Source organism: Hyperolius riggenbachi, chromosome 1 (assembly GCF_040937935.1).
Source record: "Hyperolius riggenbachi isolate aHypRig1 chromosome 1, aHypRig1.pri, whole genome shotgun sequence".
NCBI lineage: Eukaryota > Metazoa > Chordata > Amphibia > Anura > Hyperoliidae > Hyperolius > Hyperolius riggenbachi.
Window position 1 is genome coordinate 558,922,730 of NC_090646.1, and position 21,292 is coordinate 558,944,021.

The 21,292-nt window shown below is 43.2% G+C and overlaps 1 protein-coding gene and 1 long non-coding RNA gene across 3 annotated transcripts in view; one reads left to right on the forward strand and one right to left on the reverse strand.

The window, feature by feature from the left end:
- LOC137526536 (solute carrier organic anion transporter family member 4C1-like) overlaps positions 1–634 on the forward strand; it is a 100,843-nt gene extending 100,209 nt beyond the window's left edge. For both annotated transcript variants that reach the window (XM_068247474.1, XM_068247476.1), the window contains one exon: positions 1–634. This exon is cut by the window's left edge and continues 1,710 nt beyond it. The gene's annotated coding sequence lies outside the window, so the exon portion shown is untranslated.
- LOC137526562 (uncharacterized) overlaps positions 1–21,292 on the reverse strand; it is a 125,725-nt gene that overhangs the window by 24,294 nt on the left and 80,139 nt on the right. The window lies entirely within an intron of this gene.

The window sequence follows — 21,292 nt, forward strand, 5'->3', positions numbered from 1 at the left end:
CTGATAGCTGTATAAGTGCACTTTGCCATTTCCCTTGAAAGTTTTAGCCCCTCAATATGTAAGTTTGAGGACTTCTATTTCATATACATGAAAATTCTCAATCTGCATATTCAGGCATTTCAACTAATCTGGCCTTGGGAAGCTTGTCCTAGTGACAATACTGTCTGGCTGCTTGTCATTTTGTGACATGTAGCACAGTGATGGGTTATTTTGTGGTACGGTTTGCCAGGCAAATGGTGAACATTCATGCATGCAATACTTCACAAACGCACAAATCCAAAAGTAATTGAACATTCGAAATTGTTTTCCTTGGGGCAAACTCCATTGCTATTGGCCATCTGAACCCAGCTGGTATTAGTTTAAAGGTCGTGCAGGGCATAAACAAAAAGTTCACTGCTGTGTGAACAATGTTGTAGGTGTACAATGGTTCGCAAATGTGTTTGCCAGGGCAGACTCCATCCCTACTGCCTCTTCTCTTTACATGTTCAGGTACAAAGTACATTCACTCTCAATTTTTTAAATAAGATTATTTTTTTTCTTTTTTTAAATATTTGTTAGGTGACAATTGAAATATGTAATTAATACTGTGCCTTCCAATGCTGAATATGAGAAATAAAGTTATTGTCGCCATAAAGTTGTGTTTTTTACTTAAAGGTAAATAAAGATTTTGCAGGATACATAGGCAAGTTTAGGGGGCATTACTGGTGCCCAGAATCTCCCCTCAGACCCGGGGCGGTGCCGTGTCTGGGGACAGGCACAAGTTGAGACACCAGAATATTTGCAGTTCAAAGAACCATGCTGCTGCCTGCACTATGTGCCACCAGAGCCGGCCTTAGAGTACGCGGGGCCTGGAGCGAGTGTCATATGTGGGGCCTAGAGGCATAAGTGAAGGCCATGTACCGTACCACCACAGTCATGGGCTTGTCCACCTCTAAAGCAGTATGCCTTATTATTGTTTAAAAACTTGTTAAAGGCCCCTAAGCCAATCAATACAGAAACAATTACAATACATAATGTAATCAAACTGTGCCTATCCCTAGCCCCCCAGTCAGCCTCTACCTATCCCTAGCTCCCCATGAAACCTAGCACCAATCCCCAGCCAGTCTGGAAGCTCCAGCCTGAGCCCCCTCTAGCTCCAGTCCATGCTTGACTGACCTAAATGCCCCTGGGGCCCTCAGGCTGAGGCTCTTGCACATTACCTTATCTGACATTTGGCAAGCTTCATGTCAGTGCAGAAATTCATTAAAAAAAAATGCAAACGGCATAGTACAGTAAAGCATGCTGAAGACGAAAACCTAAACAATAAAAATGGGGGTGCAAAATATAAGGTGTGTAAAACTAAATAGGAAAATCTGAGTATTTGTAAATGACACACTGCTCAGAACACAAACAGCTAGACTTCTGTAGACCTTTCCTTCACCACCACCAAAATGAGCATGGTATGGCGGGAATGACATGCGGGGCCCTCTTCATGTGCGGGGCCTGGAGCGATCGCCCCACTTGCCACCCCCAAAGGCCGCCTCTGTGTGCCACCCTGCCCCCTTTCTTTCTCAGCTACAGGTAGACTTTGGATATAGACACAGCGTGTGCCCAGAGCATTGGGCAGCAGCGTGTGTACAGAGCATGGGGCAGCAGTGTGTCATGGAACAGCTCTAGGGAACTTGACAGAGCACAGAGCCAGGTATGAGCACAGTCTCGTGCCCCTGCTATCTGCTAAAAAGGAAGTTGGGACCTTGCAGAAGTCTTCACTTCCCCCTTCATTACAGATGTTGGCTGTCATTATTATCTGCATTCACTGGCTGCTGTAACACCAAACTGAATATGCTGCAGAGGCCAGTGGATACAGATAACAATGCTTACAATCAGCCAACTTCTGCCATGATGGGAGAAGAAGCACTGAGGAAGGGCTGAACGGATAAGCCAGCTGAATACTTCTTGGTCTCAGGCTGCACATGTCATTGCCCTCTTAAAGAGAATCTGTATTGTTAAAATCGCACAAAAGTAAACATACCAGTGCGTTAGGGGACATCTCCTATTACCCTCTGACACAATTTCGCCGCTCCTCGCCGCATTAAAAGTGGTTAAAAACAGTTTTTAAAAGTTTGTTTATAAACAAACAAAATGGCCACCAAAACAGGAAGTAGGTTGATGTACAGTATGTCCACACATAGAAAATACATCCATACACAAGCAGGCTGTATACAGCCTTCCTTTTGAATCTCAAGAGATCATTTGTGTGTTTCTTTCCCCCTGTTCTCATGCACTGAAGTTTCAGGCTGCTTGTTTCTTCCTGCAAACAGCTTTGCCCTTGTCTGTAATTCTTCAGTATGTGAAAGCCCAGCCAGCTCAGAGGACGATTTATCCAGCTTGTAAAAGATAAGAGAGAAGAGAGAAGCTGCTCTAATCCTAAATAACACACAGGCAGTGTGCATACAGGGGCCTGGAAGGGGGAGTTCATAGCAGAACCACAACACTGAAGAACTTGGCAGCCTTCCAGACACAGGCCGACAAGTCTGACAGGGGAAAGATACATTGATTTATTACAGAGACTGTGATAGCAGAAAGTGCTGCAGTGAGCCAGAACACATTAGAATAGCTTTTTGAACTTGTAGGATGATAAAAAACAGGATGCAATTTTTGTTACGGAGTCTCTTTAAATCCAATTGTCTCTCTTTCTCACTGAAGTGTGTGTCTCGCTCTTCCCCATGTCTGTCTCCTCCCCTCTCCCTGGTATATTGTCTCTCCCCTTTATCCCCTGTCTCTCCTCTGCAGTGCAATATGTCTGTGTATTATCTCAGTATGGCCCTGCAAAAGAGAATATTGCTATCCTGGTCTGGTATCTCTCCCCTGTTTCTGTGTCGCCTCCCATTCCCTCTGTCCTGTTCCTCTCTCTCTCCTACTCTGTCCTGTGTGTGTCTCTCTCTCTCTGTCGCCCCCATTCCTGTCTCTGAATCTTCTCCTCTCCTTTTTCTATTTCTCACACTCTCTTCTTCTCCACAGACACACTAATGCTAGGTACACACCATACAATTTTCTGTTAGATTTTCTCTTAGATTTACCTGCCAGATAGCTTTTTTTCCATGTTGTAGGTAAATCTAACAGAAGAATCTAACAGAAAATTGTATGGCGTGTACCTAGCATAACACTCACTCATGACCACTTTCATGTAGTATAAGAGACTAACGTGAAAATATATCCAAGTCACAGTGAATCAATTGCTGTTATACTACATGGATGTTGTAAGATTGTATAAAAATTGTACAGTCAGATTGCATAATGTGTGGCCACCTGGGTTTACACTGACCCTGTAAAAACTGGTCTGTTCTCTGTTACAAGCAGATCAGTTCTGATGGCATCTGTTTTCATCTGGTTTTGGCTGACAGGAGAAGAAGCTAAAACTAGACTTGTGCCCTGCACCCACTTGGCCAATCCATATCCTATTCACTTTTTTTCTAACTTTTCTCCCAGGAGATAATTTTTCATTGTATCTAAAAAGAACAAAAACAATGCTTGGTAAATGAAAAAATATTAAAAAGTAGATTAAAAAGTATTATCAAACTTATTTTGAGTAGTTTCTTATTTGTTGGGAGTTTTAAAAGTATTTTTTAATAAAACCGGATTGCCAGCCACAAAATAAAATTCCATTTACCCACTGCTCTGTGTTTATTATGCAGTCTACAGCCTGACCCTGCATTGCAAGCATTCCTATATAATCATAAATGTATAATCCAATATAATCATAAATGTTAATGCTGTGATGCATCTTATTTCAATCAGCCTGGCTCTATTCTGGTACATTTCTGGTGAGAGGGAAGCTTGTTATCTCTCCTCCCACATTCCTGCTCCTCACTGATTGGGTGAGGGCAGTTTAGCGTGACAAAAGGCTGAGAAGGGATACACCTCACCCTCTGCAGAAGCTGCTGAAATACAATCTATGCAGTGCTCACATGTGTTTACAAAACGAGCTAGATGACAGTGCAGTTTCTAGGAGAAAAAAAATGTAAGGGAGAAAATGACATCAGGATTGGCTTCATTAAGAGGCAATAATGATGGAAAATGCCTGGAAACTGCTTTCTCTCTATTTACTATATAAAATTCACTGACATTAAAACGTGGACAATACAATACATACAGTATGTTATGAAAGTAGAAGTATTTATCTACTTATATGTGTGGTTTTTTCCTGGGATAGTATAGCTGGTGAAAAGCCAGTTTAGGCGTGATAACTTTAGGCGTGATAAGTTTAGGCATGATAAGTTTAGGCATGATAAGTTTAGATTGCACGCAAAGTCCCGGACGCAAAGCAGCGCTATTAAACTCTATGCGAAGTGCACCAGACTTTGCTAGCGCAAAACTTTTGATCAGCTGTGCACTGCGGTGCTAACCCAGTTGGTGCTTAAACTTATCATGCCTAAACTTATCACAACTAAACTTAACATGCCTAAACTTATCACACCTAAACTTATCACACCTAAACTTATCATGCCTAAACTGAGTTTAGGCATGATAAAGGGCTTTTCACCAGCGTGCTAACTGTTAGCCCCGCTTTGTGAATCAGGCCCCTAGTGTTATATACTGGGTACCACATACTGTACAGTACAGCACCAGTATCTGTTCATACTGTACATAGCATCAGTTTATGATGTTTTTTGTTGATTTTTATTTGGTGTGTGTTGGAAGAGGGGTAGTCTTATATGGCGAGTATATCCCAAACACTATATTTTAACTGAAAAAATTGGGGGGTCGTTTTATACGCCGGAATATACGGTACCTACAAGGATGAACTTACGGAAACAAACAATTTGAAAATGTAATTGCATCAGTGCCTGGAACCCCTTCTGTACACCAATATTATTGCATTCTGATTTATCATGTGTCCCAAGATCATGCTGCCTTTCTACAACACCTAGCAGTTTACTCTCAACTTGCTGGCAAATCCCTCTGCACTTGCAGTGTCGTTTCTCACCCGCTTTTTAAAAACAGACTCTGGATGAAAGCTATATATTTCTGAAATTCTTTAAAAAAAATGGGTATGTGAAATTGCATCCACAATGTCATCCACAAAGAAGTAGCCTGTCTGACCACTGTCAGAGCCCGCGGGAGATAACCATCAGGTACTGGTCGGTCAGTCGCTTTCCTTACTTTTTTCAAACACACTGGTTGTTGTTGTATGAAAACTATCACCCCTGAACAGCGGTGTGAGACTATCTGATAAAACACTGGTAGAGGCGCCCCAGGTATGAGTTGATGTCAATGACGTAATTAGTGAGAGGTGATTTGCCTTGCCTCTCTAGAAGGACAAACCAATATAATAGGTAAAACCTTTATTCATTTTTGCACATAGGACAACAGGGTGCTGGCCCAATACAATAGGCACTGTATTGACCCGAGGAAGTGGGTCAGCACCCTTGAAACGCTTTGTCCTATGTGCATGAATTAATAAATGTTATTCCAATTATTTTGCTTTGTCTTTCTAGACAGGTAAAGCCCATCACCTCTCACGAATTACATTTTAGTTATTGACATCATCTTATACATAGGGCACCTCTAGCAGTGTTTTATCAGATGTTCAGTGACTAGATTTTCACACAGTTTCCTATTAAATCTATCAGCCTTCGCTGTATTTCAGTCCTCCAGAATTATTGTGTACCGCACAGCTTTCAGTTCTGCTCATCAGAACTTAATGAACAGATCCGTTCCAAATGGACTGATGTGCTTTTCATAGGATCCGTTTGTATGTCTGAAGATCCACTCCATTCCACTCTAATAAGCGGAACATTTGATATGGCAGTTTGAACCCTTCCTTAGAGACACCCCTTTACATTCACTTGCGATCAGGTCTGCCTCACTACAAAAGGAAGCCTTATTCCTGTACAGCTTCTTGTAGAAAAAAAGCAACTCACGTAAGTTAAGCAAACGGCCACTAGATGGAAGTGTTGTCTTGTAAGATGTGCAACCAATGCCATTCATAACCCTGCACATTCCACAGCTAAAGGTTGATTATTGTAAATTATCATAACTGTGTGGTCCTTTCCTTTGTCATTAGCATCCATTGTTCTTTAAAGGGACCCTGAGCAGGACCCAAAAATACCATAATGAACTTACCTGGGGCTTCCTCCAGCCCCCTGTAGACCGTGCGGTCCCCTGGCATCCTCTGGGCTCCCTCCATTCTTCCAATGGCGGCTCAGTTAGTTGCGTGATTTTGCGAGCAATTGTGGGCAACTCTGCACTCCCATCCTGTTCTTGCGCCCGTCGCTGTGAGCGTTCTGCGTACGAGTGGTTCTTGAAAGAATGAACCATGCATGCGCAGAACGTTCACGGTGATGAGCACGTGAGTGAGATGCAGAGGGGCCACACATACGCACTTGGACATGACTCCATGTTGTGAAGTTGCGTGGCTAATGGAGCCGCCGGCGGAAGGGAGTCCACGGACTACGGAGGGCTGGAGGGAGCCCCAGATAAGTTCATTATCATTATGGCGTTTTGGAGTCCTGCTCAGGGTCCCTTTAAGAAGACATCCTGAAGATCATCAATGTTCCTAGGAGAATTTCTCTGAAAAGGAGTTCAGGAGAAGCACACGATCGTGTTGTCAGTTGATTTATCTGTGCTCCTCTGATTGTCTGGATGATGTGATCGCGTCCTCACTTCCTTGTTTGCCTGATTGTCATCGGCCAATCAGAGAAATAAATTGCCTATTAAATCAATCAGCATTTCTCCATGAGATCTTATGCCTGGTACACACCATGCAATTTCCCATCAGATTTCAGCATAAATCGATAGTTTCCGACAGGTTCGATCTGAATTCCAATTGTTTTTCTGATCGATTTTGTTCAGAAGTAATAAAAAAAACGATTGGAAATCAGATCAGACCTGTTGGAAATTATCAATTCGACTGGAAATTGCATGGCATGTACCAGGAATTACAGGAGAATTTCTCAGATGAAAATTGATCATGTCTGTTGTTTCTGCCTTACAACCTGATAATTTAAGCAATGCTTAAATACATACAAAATATCTGAGAGAAACAAAATGCAAATTACTTCGAGTTGGTGCAAATGTTTAGAGCAATGCAAAATTAGCAAAATTCTTATTTATTCAACATGGAAAAGGACCAAACAAATGCTGCAGCATTGAATAGAATGGAAGAGAAATATGCAATTAAAACATGCAATGAAACACAAATGCCACAAGGTGGCAACATTAAGCCCTCGGAGAAAATACAAAGTAACATAATTTTTGTCAATAAAAGATAAAAAGGTCAACAGGTAAACTAAACTGCACGTGTATCTGTACCCCATCTTAGAAGAGGTGAGGATGCATAGGGTACAAACTGAAATCTCGGAGTGGTAGAAAACATTAGTAATGCTGTACTCCACAATACTGCTATACTTAGAGGTGAAGCGCACTGTGCCAAACCACCACAGTCTCCTACCTGCACAGCATCCCAAAGACAGCTGCGCTATCGACATTCACACTTCCTTTATGCCCCCAATGTGCACCACACTGATTACAGTGAGGTTAGGAGGTAACCGCCACTAGCGATAAGCAGAAATTACGCCTATCCGTAATTATGCATCGTAATTCGCAATTACGCATCCTAATCATAATGCGAAATTTCGGGGAAAAGCATAATTAATTTCGTAGTTAATTATAAGCATTCCTAATTACGCATAAATTTACGCGTAATTTTATGCCGCCTTTGGCGGTGAATAACATAGCCCCTATACATGCTATTGCTACCAAAATTGCTATATATGTTAATTGAACCTCCAGACTAAAAATCTACTCAGCAGTACTGAAAAGGCTTGGTGTTTCTTTAACATTTTCACAGCATCAGAACTTTGTTTTTCTTATAGAAGTCTCATTTTTAGCTGCATTTTTAGCTAAGCTCCGCCCCATCAAAGAAAACTGCCCAGGCTTTTCTACCCTGATGCTGTGCAAAGCATGATGGTATTTCCTATGTTGTTATTCACGTTGCCTAGCAACTGGGAGGGGTGAACAGGACACAGGACAGTTGGAACTGTATCTCATGCTCCATGTCACCTCCTTTCAACCAAAAAGATGGCTGCCCCCATGAAATCACAAACATTTACCTGTTCTTTAAAAACAGGGTGGGTAAGAGATTATATTACCTATCTATTTTAATTAACATAACTAATGTAACGTAATGACAGTATGTTTGTTTAGGCTGAAGTTCCTCTTTAAGGAGAATAGTGGGTACAATTCATTGTAATTGTGTTTTTGAGAAAAACTTTGCATATTTAAAATCGATGTTCTCAAGAACTACAAGGTCTTTTTGAAAAATTACTTCTTTTGACTTGTATCCACTATTAATGTAGCAATAGCATGTATGGAAGCTTTGCTATTCACCACCAAAGTCAGCCTGACATTACACGTAAATGACGCATGAATTGATGCGTTATTACGATTGATTATACAAAGTCAATTGAATGAACAATTTGTAATTACATATAGGTGTATTGTGAAAATGTACGCGTAATTTCGTGTAATCATAATTCGCTGATTACGATCTTCACTAACCACCACCTCCCCCCTTATGTTCACCACCATGTCCCTTTGGATTGTCTGCGCTGCTCTGTCACCCAGTCCTGATCACTATGTGAACAACCTTGGGGCGGCTCAGAATAGTGTAAAACCACTTTAATAAATGCCCATTAAAAGACTTGCAAGTATATGATAAAATATACGCAAAAACATGTAATGCAGAAGGCTTACGCCAGCTCATGTCTCCATCCTCCAATGTGCCACCATATACATAGTGAGCAAGAATGCCAAATCACTATTAGAAATCCACCAAGGCAAAAAACCTATATGTAAAATCCAATTTGTGATACCAATCCAGACTCGACCAATCCAAGCCAGGAGATACTCCAAAATGTTATAGTTTATTTACAGAGGTTATACAACATAAACAGACTAGCACGACGTTTCGGGCGGAGAGCCCTTTCTCAAGTGCTTGGTCGAGTCTGGATTGGTATCACAAATTGGATTTTACATTGGAGGTTTGATGGACCCTCTTTCCAATCTTTGACTCCCAATAGAAGTGTGTGTTACTGAGGCCCGCAGGTCATGTGCTTTATTGGTGTAAAAAACATATATGCACACAAAAGAAAAGGCTGCCTCTAAATGGTGAGGGTACGGAGACCCTGAGATGATTAAGTGAATTAAATATTGGATTCAAAATGATTTCCAATATAAACATCAATTTATTAGGGACATATCCCATAAAATTATTAAAAACAAATACATTTAGAATCCCCCAGCACTGTAAGTAAACAAACACCCCTGGACCACTGAAATAACAGTCTGATAATAATACAGGTAAAAGGACTACCTCAAATATAAAGTGATGATAGTGCAAAAAAGTTCTTAAATGCTAGGCACATATGCTTACAAAAGTGCACAGGTACAGTGTCATGTCCAAATTTTACACTGGGCCCCTAGCACTATATGTACTGTATAATAATCACATGATGCAAACTACCAAAACTGGCTTTGCAAGGACAGCCACTGTGCGGGAGATGTGTAAACAGAGGAAAAGGAAATGGTTTGTTAATGATAACCACTATTCAGAGCACATACAGAGGTGATCATTACCACTACACTGACAATAAATAGCTAGTGCAGCAACGGAAGGGGGTCCAGGGGCCCCGGTGCACACAACCTTGCTATGCCACTTTTGTGATGTCAGTTTTGCAAAATTAGCAAAGGCGCTACATGCTGCATTTTTGGTGCCATTGCATCTCAGTCGTATTCACTGCAGTTGAAAGGTACAATGCATGTACACTAAAAATCTCATAGCAAGCACAATTAAAAAAACGAACACGTTTCCTATGTGCCTTGCATTTTGCTGTAGGAACAAGACCTTAGTGGCATCACTCAGTTATTTGCCAAGTGGCATCACTCACTTATTTGACAAAATGCAAATGCATCAGCATATATATAACGGTGTCTGAATGTGAAGCCATCTATTTACATATGCACTTATGCTCCTATTAAATTGTGAAAGTAAACATGGGGCTAATAGCTGACAGTGGATTCCCATTAATGCCTAGCCAAGCTTTTCACCTGTCATGTGGAATTCATGACATGTTTTAAACATTCTGATTGAATAACTACCCTTTATTAGGAGCACTTTTTACGGAAGGAACCGTTTTCAGATACACTTAGGGTATGACAATTTGGGCTTCATGTTGAAGGCTACAATTTAGCATTAAAAAATGTTTCAGCCATGAGATGAAAAAGTCACTTCACTCCAGTTACAATATTATTTCTCTGTATTTTTATTTCAAGAAGGACTCTGGGGTGTGTTCAATAAAAGTATCTCCTACCTGCATCAATTAATGGAATTAACCATTGGATATTTTTTTTCCCTTGCTTGTAGTATGTTTTATAATTTTACATAAAAAAAACATTTCTGCTATTTGTAAACATTGTGTAAATCTTGAGTGACAAAAATTAGCTTATTTTGATGCCACCTGATAACCGATCAGCTGCTTCTCTCAGGCATACTTTTGTGTTCAAATATAACTTTTTTGTTCTTGGAAATGTAATTCTAACAATCAGATTCTTCTGTTGTCTCCAGATTTGTTTAAACAAGTGAGTCAGTCAGCTCTATATACAGTAGATAAGACACATATCACACGCAATTAACTTTTTCTCCTGCATTTTCTCCCAGGAGATAATTTGTCATCTTCTATTTAAAATACATTATCACATTTCTCCTGGCAGACCCAAAGCACTTCAGAGTTGCAGCCACTTAGGGTGTTCTGCACAGGTGACCAGGAGCATTACGGGCCTTGCCCAAAGACTTCTTAAGGTGGCCATAGACTGGTCGATTTGCCATCAGATCGACCAACAGATAGATCCTTCTCTGATCGAATCTGATCAGAGAGGTATCGTATGGCTGTCTTTACTGCAAACAGATTGTGAATCGATTTCAGCATGAAATCGGTTCGCCATCTGTAAATCTGAGAGCTGCAGCCACTATAGGCACCCTAAGTACGCCACCATTGAGCATCAGGAGGTCGTGCCCAAGGACTCCTCACTGAATAGGTACTGACTGGGTGTAAATACAAACATGGCACAGCTAAATTTGGGTGCAGGGTGTCAAAAGATGTCATACCCTGCTCTAGGTATTCTCCTTTTTTTCCAAACTATTCCCCTACTGACTACATGCGCCTACTATTTGTAGCCATAGTTTGCATGGCGGACATCCTCTGTGCCTGCTGTCATAGCGGCCAACCATTAAAACAGGACATGTCTCGCACCCAATTCAACTGTTCCGATAGCAGGCCCATTGTGTTGGCATAGCAGGCCCATTGTGTTGGCATAGCAGGTCCATTGTGTTGGCATAGCAGGTCCATTTCTCATTTTCAAAAAAGGTTCTTATAGAAACTTTGAATAAAGAAAAAAGTTAACACATTTAATGAAAGTAGGACACTGGTCATCCAGAAATGGTATGAGCAATTAGGGGGTGAATGTAATAGAATATATGATGACACTGCGAGGAGGAAAGTTATGGCACACAAGGGAGGTTTTCTGAAATGAAATGAGATGAAAATGAGATTTAGCACTCCCATGAAATTTGCAGTAAAGAGCCCGCTGACATTTATCGCATTGTAATTATACAGATCAGCTGCCTAACACAAAGCTTTGCCGCTTGGTTACATCTTAAGAAATTAAAGGAACAGCCCAGTTATTGTAGCCAAGAGGTAAGGCGCTAACAAGCTCTTCAAGCACAGAACCAGCTCTATATTGTGTCCTAATAATATGAGATATCCATGCTCCCATCTTTACATGGATCAGATGCTAAAACTCCCCTATCAGTTAACCACTTCCCGACCGCCTAACGCACAGAGGCGGCCGGGAAGTGGACCCCGCAAGGACCAGCTCATGCCCAAAGGCGGCGGTCCTTGTAGGGGCATGGGCGGAGCGATCGCGTCATCCGTGACGCGATCCTCCGCCGGCGCCTGTCACCGCTCGCCCGCCGCAACATCCTGCCGGCTATACGGAAGCGCCGGCGGGATGTTAACCCCGCGATCGCCGCATACAAAGTGTATAATACACTTTGTAATGTTTACAAAGTGTATTATACAGGCTGCCTCCTGCCCTGGTGGTCCCAGTGTCCGAGGGACCACCAGGGCAGGCTGCAGCCACCCTAGTCTGCACCAAGCACACTGATTTCCCCCCCCCCTCAGATTCTCCCCAGACCCCCCCCCCAGACCCCCCCCCCTGTGTACTGTATGCATCTATCCCCCCTGATCACCTGTCAATCACCTGTCAATGACCTGTCAATCACCCAATCACCCCCTGTCACTGCCACCCATCAATCAGCCCCTAACCTGCCCCTTGCGTGCAATCTGATCACCCACCCACACCAATAAATCGCCCGCAGATCCGACATCAGATCACCACCCAAACGCAGTGTTTACATCTATTCTCTCCTCTAAATACCCACTAATTACCCATCAATCACCCATCAATCACCCCCTATCACCACCTGTCACTGTTACCCATCAGATCAGACCCTAATCTGCCCCTTGCGGGCACCCAATCACCCGCCTACACGCTCAGATTGCCCTCAGACCCCCCCTTATCAATTCGCCAGTGCAATATTTACATCTGTTCTTCCCTGTAATAACCCACTGATCACCTGTCAATCACCTGTCAATCACCCATCAATCACCCCCTGTCACTGCCACCCTGCCACCCATCAATCACCCCCTGTCACTGCCACCCATCAATCAGCCCCTAACCTGCCCCTTGTGGGCAATCAGATCACCCACCCACACCAATAGATCGCCCACAGATCCGACATCAGATCACCACCCAAACGCAGTGTTTACATCTATTCTCTCCTCTAAACACCCACTAATTACCCATCAATCACCCCCTATCACCACCTGTCACTGTTACCCATCAGATCAGACCCTAATCTGCCCCTTGCGAGCACCCAATCACCCGCCTACACGCTCAGATTGCCCTCAGACCCCCCCCCCCCCCCTTATCAATTCGCCAGGGCATTATTTACATCTGTCCTTCCCTGTAATAACCCACTGATCACCTGTCAATCACCCATCAATCACCCCCTGTCACTGCCACCCATCAATCACCCCCTGTCACTGCCACCCATCAATCAGCCCCTAACCTGCCTCTTGCGGGCAATCTGATCACCCACCCACACCAATAGATCGCCCGCAGATCCGACATTAGATCATAACCCAAGCGCAGTGTTTACATCTATTGTCTCCTCTAAACACCCACTAATTACCCACTAATTACCCATCAATCACCCCCTATCACCACCTGCCACTGTTACCCATCAGATCAGACCCTAATCTGCCCCTTGCGGGCACCCAATCACCCGCCTACACGCTCAGAATGCCCTCAGACCCCCCCCTTATCAATTCGCCAGTGCATTAGTTACATCTGTTCTTCCCTGTAATAACCCACTGATCACCTGTCAATCACCCATCAATCACCCCCTGTCACTGCCACCCATAAATCACCCCCTGGCACTGCCACCCATCAATCACCCCCTGTCACTGCCACTCATCAATCAGCCCCTAACCTGCCCCTTGTGGGCAATCAGATCACCCACCCACACCAATAGTTCGCCCGCAGATCCCCTCCCAAGGGCAGTGTTTATATCTGTTCTCTACCCTAAACACCCACTAATTACCCATCAATGACCCCCTGTCACTGCTACCTATCAGATTAGACTCCTATTTGCCCCTAGGGCACTCAATCACCCGCCCACACCCTCAGAATGCACTCAGGCCCCAGCCCTGATCACCTCGCCAGTGCATTGCTTGCATCTATTCCCCCCTCTAATCACACCTTGAGACACCCATCAATCACCTCCTGTCACCCCCTAGCACACCTACCCATCAGATCAGGCCCTAATTTGCCCCGTGTGGGCTCCTGATAACTCGGCCAAACCCTCAGATCCCCCTCAGACCCCCTTCCGATCACCTCCCCAGTGCATTGATTGCATCTATTTTCCCCTCTAACCACCCCCTGAGACACCCATCAATCACCTCCTGTCACCCCCCTAGCACTCCTATCCATCAGATCAGGCCCAATACAACCTGTCATCTAAAAGGCCACCCTGCATATGACCGGTTCCACAAAATTCGCCCCCTCATAGACCACCTGTCATCAAAATTTGCAGATGCTTATACCCCTGAACAGTCATTTTGAGACATTTGGTTCCCAGACTAGTCACGGTTTTGGGCCCGTAAAATGCCAGGGCGGTATAGGAACCCCAGAAACTGACCCCATTTTAGAAAAAAGACACCCCAATGTATTCTGTTAGGTGTATGACGAGTTCATAGAAGATTTTATTTTTTGTCAAAAGTTAGCGGAAATTGATTTTTTTTTTTTTCACAAAGTGTCATTTTCCGCTAACTTGTGACAAAAAATAAAATCTTCTATGAACTCACCATACTCCTAACGGAATACCTTGGGGTGTCTTCTTTCTAAAATGGGGTCATTTGTGGGGTTCCTATACTGCCCTGGCATTTTAGGGGCCCTAAACCGTGAGGAGTAGTCTTGAAACGAAATTTCTCAAAATGACCTGTGAAATCCTAAAGGTACTCATTGGACTTTGGGCCCTTTAGCGCAGTTAGGGTGCAAAAAAGTGCCACACATGTGGTATCGCCGTACTCAGGAGAAGTAGTATAATGTGTTTTGGGGTGTATTTTTACACATACCCATGCTGAGTGGGAGAAAGATCTCTGTAAATGGACAATTGTGTGTAAAAAAAATTAACAAATTGTCATTTACAGAGATATTTCTCCCACCCAGCATGGGTATGTGTAAAAATACACCCCAAAACACATTATACTACTTCTCCTGAGTACGGCAATACCACATGTGTGGCACTTTTTTGCAGCCTAACTGCGCTAAGGGGTCCAAAGTCCAATGAGCACCTTTAGGCTTTACAGGGGTGCTTACAATTTAGCACCCCCCAAAATGTCAGGACAGTAAACACCCCACAAATGACCCCATTTTGGAAAGTAGACCCTTCAAGGTATTCAGAGAGGGGCATGGTGAGTCCGTGGCAGATTTCATTTTTTTTTTGTCGCAAGTTAGAAGAAATGGAAACTTTTTTTTTTTTGTCATAAAGTGTCATTTTCCGCTTACTTGTGACAAAAAATAATATCTTCTATGAACTCACTATGCCTCTCAGTGAATACTTTGGGATGTCTTCTTTCCAAAATGAGGTCATTTGGGGGGTATTTATACTATCCTGGTATTCTAGCCCCTCATGAAACATGACAGGGGGTCAGAAAAGTCATAGATGCTTGAAAATGGGAAAATTCACTTTTTGCACCATAGTTTGTAAACGCTATAACTTTTACCCAAACCAATAAATATACACTGAATGGGTTTTTTTTTTAATCAAAAACATGTTTGTCCACATTTTTCGCGCTGCATGTATACAGAAATTTTACTTTATTTGAAAAATGTCAGCACAGAAAGTTAAAAAAATCATTTTTTTGCCAAAATTCATGTCTTTTTTGATGAATATAATAAAAAGTAAAAATCGCAGGAGCAATCAAATAGCACCAAAAGAAAGCTTTATTAGTGACAAGAAAAGGAGCCAAAATTCATTTAGGTGGTAGGTTGTATGAGCGAGCAATAAACCGTGAAAGCTGCAGTGGTCTGAATGGAAAAAAAGTGGCCGGTCCTTAAGGGGTAGAAAGCCCTAGGTCCTTAAGTGGTTAAAGAGTCTATTGCAGTTACACAAACTTGAAGGGTACATGAACTATTATTTTAAATAAATTCATAGGCACCTAGGCACTAAATGTTCTTCAAGGTGATATTTTCACATCTTAACAATAAAATGCCCTTTTAGCCACCTGCAGCTACCCTCAGTAGCTGGGAGTGGAATGATTGGCCCCAATGATGAGCGTGGTCCTGCCCTTGGGACTATCGGCTCCTGTAAGAAGCCAACAGGAGCAGTGAGCTCTATAATTGACGATCTTGGGCAGCGCCCCCAGCCTGATTGGTTGATGGCTCCTGCAGCTACTTCCTCATCTTTGGAGCTGCTAACTGCAGCCGGAGGAGTCGGGGCAGAAGCTATGGTATGAAGGACACAGGGACACCGACCCAGCCAGGGATGGGGACATGGGGACACCGCACACAGGGATGGGGACACGGGGACAATGGACCTAGGGACAGGGACACCGCATAAAGGGGCTGGGACACGGGGACACTGCACACATGGATAGGACAAAGGGGGACAGCACACACAGGGACTGGGACACCACACTCATGGATGGGACACAGGGGGCACTGCACACAGCGACGGGGATGTCAAACACAGGGGGATGGAGGAAAAACATAGGTGCTGGTTCGTACATTTGGACTATAAGACTTCTCCCCCACACTTTTGGGGGAGAAAAAGTGAGTCTTATAATCCGAAAAATGCGGTATCTTCTGGGAGACAAAGTGAATTGAATAAGTGCCATGATGTACCTGCAAATTAACATAATATACTTACCTCGCTGTCAGTTCCTCTCAGAAGCTCATCATATCTTTTGACAATGATTCCTTCCAGTCCCGACTCGATCTAGTTGTATTTGTCTCTCCAGAAGTTACAAGCCTTTTGTGCATGCACCGTCCTTCTTGTTAGGCTCATCCACCTTAGTCTTGTGCACCTCCATAGGGTGATATTACAGGTTCACAGAGCGCAGACCCAGTAGCTGTTACAGTGTCGATGGCATTTTTAAAATGGAGAACAGAGAATTTAATTTATAATGGTGGACAAACAGAATGCCGGAAAGGAGATAGTGAGTAAGGAGTAGACTATGTGGGAGGTAAGTATGATGTGTGCATGTTTATTTTAATTTTTATTTTTTAGTTCAGGTTTGCTTTAAATTACATTGTAATGAGTGGGATATGGAGGATGCTATGCTTTTTTCTTTTTACAGAATGCCAGTTGTCTGGTAGTCATGCTGATCTTTTTGGCTACATTAGTGCCTGAATCATCCCCCTAAAACAAGCTAGCATGGTCAGACCACTTAGGTCTATATGGATGGATATATCCGTCCATATAGCCTGCCCTGTTGCCGCCGAGGCGGGCGCGCATGCACCCACGCCTTCCGTTAGCCCAGGGATCAATGAATGGGAACACAGTTCCAAATCATTGATCTAAGTTCCCCTTATGAAAGACCGACACCGTCACCGAGACAGCTCCGTCTTTCCTAAATCTCCTTCTGCCCCATCTACGCTTTATTTCTGCTTACGTAGTAATACTATGCATGCAGAAGTAAGCTCAGAGGGCATCTTGTGGCCAAATAGTAAAATTACATCTGGATATAAAAATTTCCAGATAATGACATTTTTTACTATTAAAATTAATCCCTTACCTCCCACACTCCCCAATAGCTACACAATTATTATTTTTTTTGTAAAAAAAAAAAAAAAAAATTACAATAAAAAAAATACATAAATAGTTACCGTAGAGACTAAACTTTTCTAATATGTATGTAGTAAGGTATATTACCGTTATTTTTTTCATTATAAGCTTGTAAATAGTGATGGACGCAAAACTGAAAAAATGCACCTTTATTTCCAAATAAAATATCGGCGCCATACATTGTGATAGGGACATAATTTAAATAGTGTAATAACCAGGACAAATGGGCAAATAAAATACATGGGGTTTAATTATGGTAGCGTGTATTAATTTCAAACAATAATGGCCAACAACTGAGAAATAATGAATTTTTTCAATTTCTTTCCTAATCTTCCTGTTAAAATTGATTTAGAATAAAATAATTATTGGCAAATGTACCACCCAAAGAAAGCCTAAATGGTGGCAGAAAAACAAGATATAGATCATTTCAGTGTGATAAGTAGTGATAAAGTTATTGGCGAATGAATAGGAGGTGAAAGTTGCTCGGATGCATAAGGCGAAATAACACTGTAAGCTGAAGTGATTAAAGTGAAATTAAAGTCAAGATGTCCTCTCTGCTCTAAATTATTAGCCAGAGCATGATAACCTTTATAGGAAAAAAATGTCTTTGTTATTTATGGAAATCCTGAAAAAAGGACACCTGAGGTGAAAATAAGCTAATGAAATAAACAATTGTATCTATCTTCCTTCTCCTAAAAATTACTTTTTAAGATATTCCACAGTTTTATTTTATTTTATCTACTTTTTAAGTTTTAGCTGTATTATTGTTTTTGCTCAATGACACATTCATTGAAGTATGCCAGAGCTAAAATCTATGAACTATTGACCATTTTTATATCTTTCCTGCTCTCAGAAGCCATTTTCTGTTAGGAAAGTGTTTTATAGTTGGAATTTCCAATCAGTGAGGGTCACACTGTAGTCACTTCCTGTCTGAGTCAGGACTGAGTCAGCCACTTACATACCTGATATGTAACTCTTTTAGGCAGAGAAAGAAAAAAAGGAATACTATCTCATCATGTTACATGTCACCTCGGGTATCCTTTAACTTGCTTTCACTTTCTAGAGAGCACTGAAAGGGATAAGCCTCAGTGCTTACTGTATGAAGAGCTGCCTTGGCAGAGTTCTCCTGCAGTCTATTCACAGCTGCTGATAAAAAAATAATTAGACACTTTGCTCTCGCTAAAAACAAAAATTCAGAATACACAGCAGTGAATTTCTTCAGCATCTGTATGTGAAATAAGGACTTTTCATTGTGTGCCATGCAAGAGTTCAGGTTCACTTTAATCACAGTACCTGATTTTCATTGTTTACATGTTCTGCACTACCCCCTCACCTCTAGGCCAGTTCTTCCAGGACAAACGGCTTCAGCACTCCGGTCAGATTAACTTTAATGTAGGATATGAATCAGAAACAGACAAGCACCTTTTGATATTAATGACCCCAATGCTTTTATCACTCTGGCAAGCTTCTCATGTCTTCGTAAAATAAATCTATATATATAATAGAGTAAGTGCCTCAACCTTCAAGCAAGAAGAAGAAGTAGCGCCCTGCCCCCAGGGCCGGTCCAAGCACGAAGAAGGGGCTGGTCCAAGCAAGAAGAAGAAGTAGTGTCATATCAAACCAAGGGCAAAGAGGGATAATTTGCATATTCAGTAGCAGTGCATTGTGGGTAACCACAAATGTTCACTTATAGCGGAATTATTGCAGATTTGCTTCTGTTTTAAGAAGGAAAATTACACCAAGCTTTGCTTTTTTTTAGTAGGAGGGCTTTTTGGTCTCTTTTATCCTTCTATACATTCTTAGTAGTTTGGGTCACCCTGAGCTGCTTGGTTACTCTGTTGTACTGGTCCAAGCCCTATCTCATACAGCTGTACCAATCCCTGCCATGTACTGATGAGGGCTAAACGGCTGAAATAGGTTGTCACATGTGGATTTGATATGACTGTGTAAAACTTAAAGCTATAGGCTTGCTTGACTTATCAAGGGTGAAAAGGATTAATTTGCATATTTAGTAGTGGTGCATTGTGGGTAACCACAAATGTTCACTTATAGCTGAATTATTGCAGATTTGCTTCTGTTTAAGAAAGGCAAAATACACCAAGCTTTGCTTTTTTTAGTAGGAGGGTTTTTTGGTCCCTTTTATCCACTTATACATTCCGAGTGGTTTGGGTCACCCTGAGCTGATTGGTTACTCTGTTGTACTGGTCCAAGCCCTATCTCATACAGCCATATCAATCCTTGCCATGTACAGATGAGGACCAAAAGTCTGAAACAGGCTGTCACAGGTGGGTTTGATATGGCTGTGTAAATTTTAAAGCTATAGGCTTGCTATACATCAGTGGTTCTGGATGCTTGCTTGGCTTACTAAGGGGAAAAGAGGTAACTTGCATATTTAGTAGCAGTGCATTGTGGGTAACCACAAATGTTTACTTATAGCTGAATTATTGCATATTTCCTTCTGTTTGAGGAAGGCAAATTATACCAAGCTTTGCTTTTTTTAGTAGGAGGTCATTTTGGTCCCTTTTATCCCCCTATACATTCCGAGTGGTTTGGGTCACCCTGAGCTGCTTGGTTACTCTGTTGTACTGGTCCAAGCCCTCTCTCATACAGCTGTATCAGTCCTTGCCATGTACAGATGAGGACCAAAAGTCTGAAACAGGCTGCCTGTCACATGTGGGTTTGATATGACTGTGTAAAATTTAAAGCTATATGCTTGCTATACACCAGCGGCTCTGAATGCTTGCTTGGCCTACCAAAGGGGAAAAGGGGTAATTTGCATATTTAGTAGCAGTGCATTGTGGGTAACCACAAATGTTCCCTTATAGCTGAATTATTGCAGATTTCCTTCTGTTTTAAAAAGGCAAATTACATCAATACAGTGTGCGGCATTGCAGGAAGTGACGACGGTGGAACGCACGATGGAACACGGAAGAGTTGAGTCATCCCCGCCCGCTGCCTCTTACTAATAGTGGCGGCTGCTACTGTGCTTAAGCAGGAGGGGGAGCGCACATGGGGGACCCAGGTGAGGGGGGGGGTTCCTGCTGAGCTTAAGGAGGAGGGGGAGTGCACATGGGGGACCCAGGTGAGGGGGGGTCCAACCCCCCTCCCCACCGCTGTGCCCAATACCCCCTTCCTGCCCTCTACCCTCTTATGCGGCGTATGCTACGCCGCGGGTCGGCTAGTATAAAAATAATGTTTATGTTTAAAACAAATAGCCACTTGGAAATGTGTACAACATTTTAAAGTCAAAAGCCCCAGTTAATGTACTGGAGGCAGGGCCAGCCCGCCCATGAGGTGGGGTGAAACGTTTGCCTCAGGCGGCACTTCTGGGGGGGCGGCATCCGCCCGTCGTGGGTGTGAGGGGCCGCCCAAGCTGGAGGGGATAGCGGGCAGGAAGGGGGTATTGGGCCTAGCGGCGGGGAGGGGGGTCGGACCCTTCCTCCCTCGCCTGGGTCTCCCGTCCTCCGCTCCCCTCCAGCTTTAAAAAGTTGTGTCGCTGGCTGCAGCTATAAGAGGCAACGGGCGGGGATCACTCACCTCTTCCTCGTTCCAGCGTGCTCTCCACTGACGTCACTTCCTGCGGCTAGGAGGAAGCTGGAGGGGAGCGTAGGACGGGGATCCAGGCGAGGGACGGGGGGGTCCGACCCCCCTCCCCGCCGCTAGGCCCAATACCCCCTTCCTGTCCTCTATCCCCTCCAGCTTGGGCGGACCCTCACACCCACGGCTTGGGGGGGGGGGGGGGCGGTGATTTCTTCAAAGCTTGCCTCAGGCGGCAAAAAGTCTAGGGCCGGGCCTGACTGGAGGCTGAGGGTCAGCAAACAATTGCCATTTGTTAAAGCA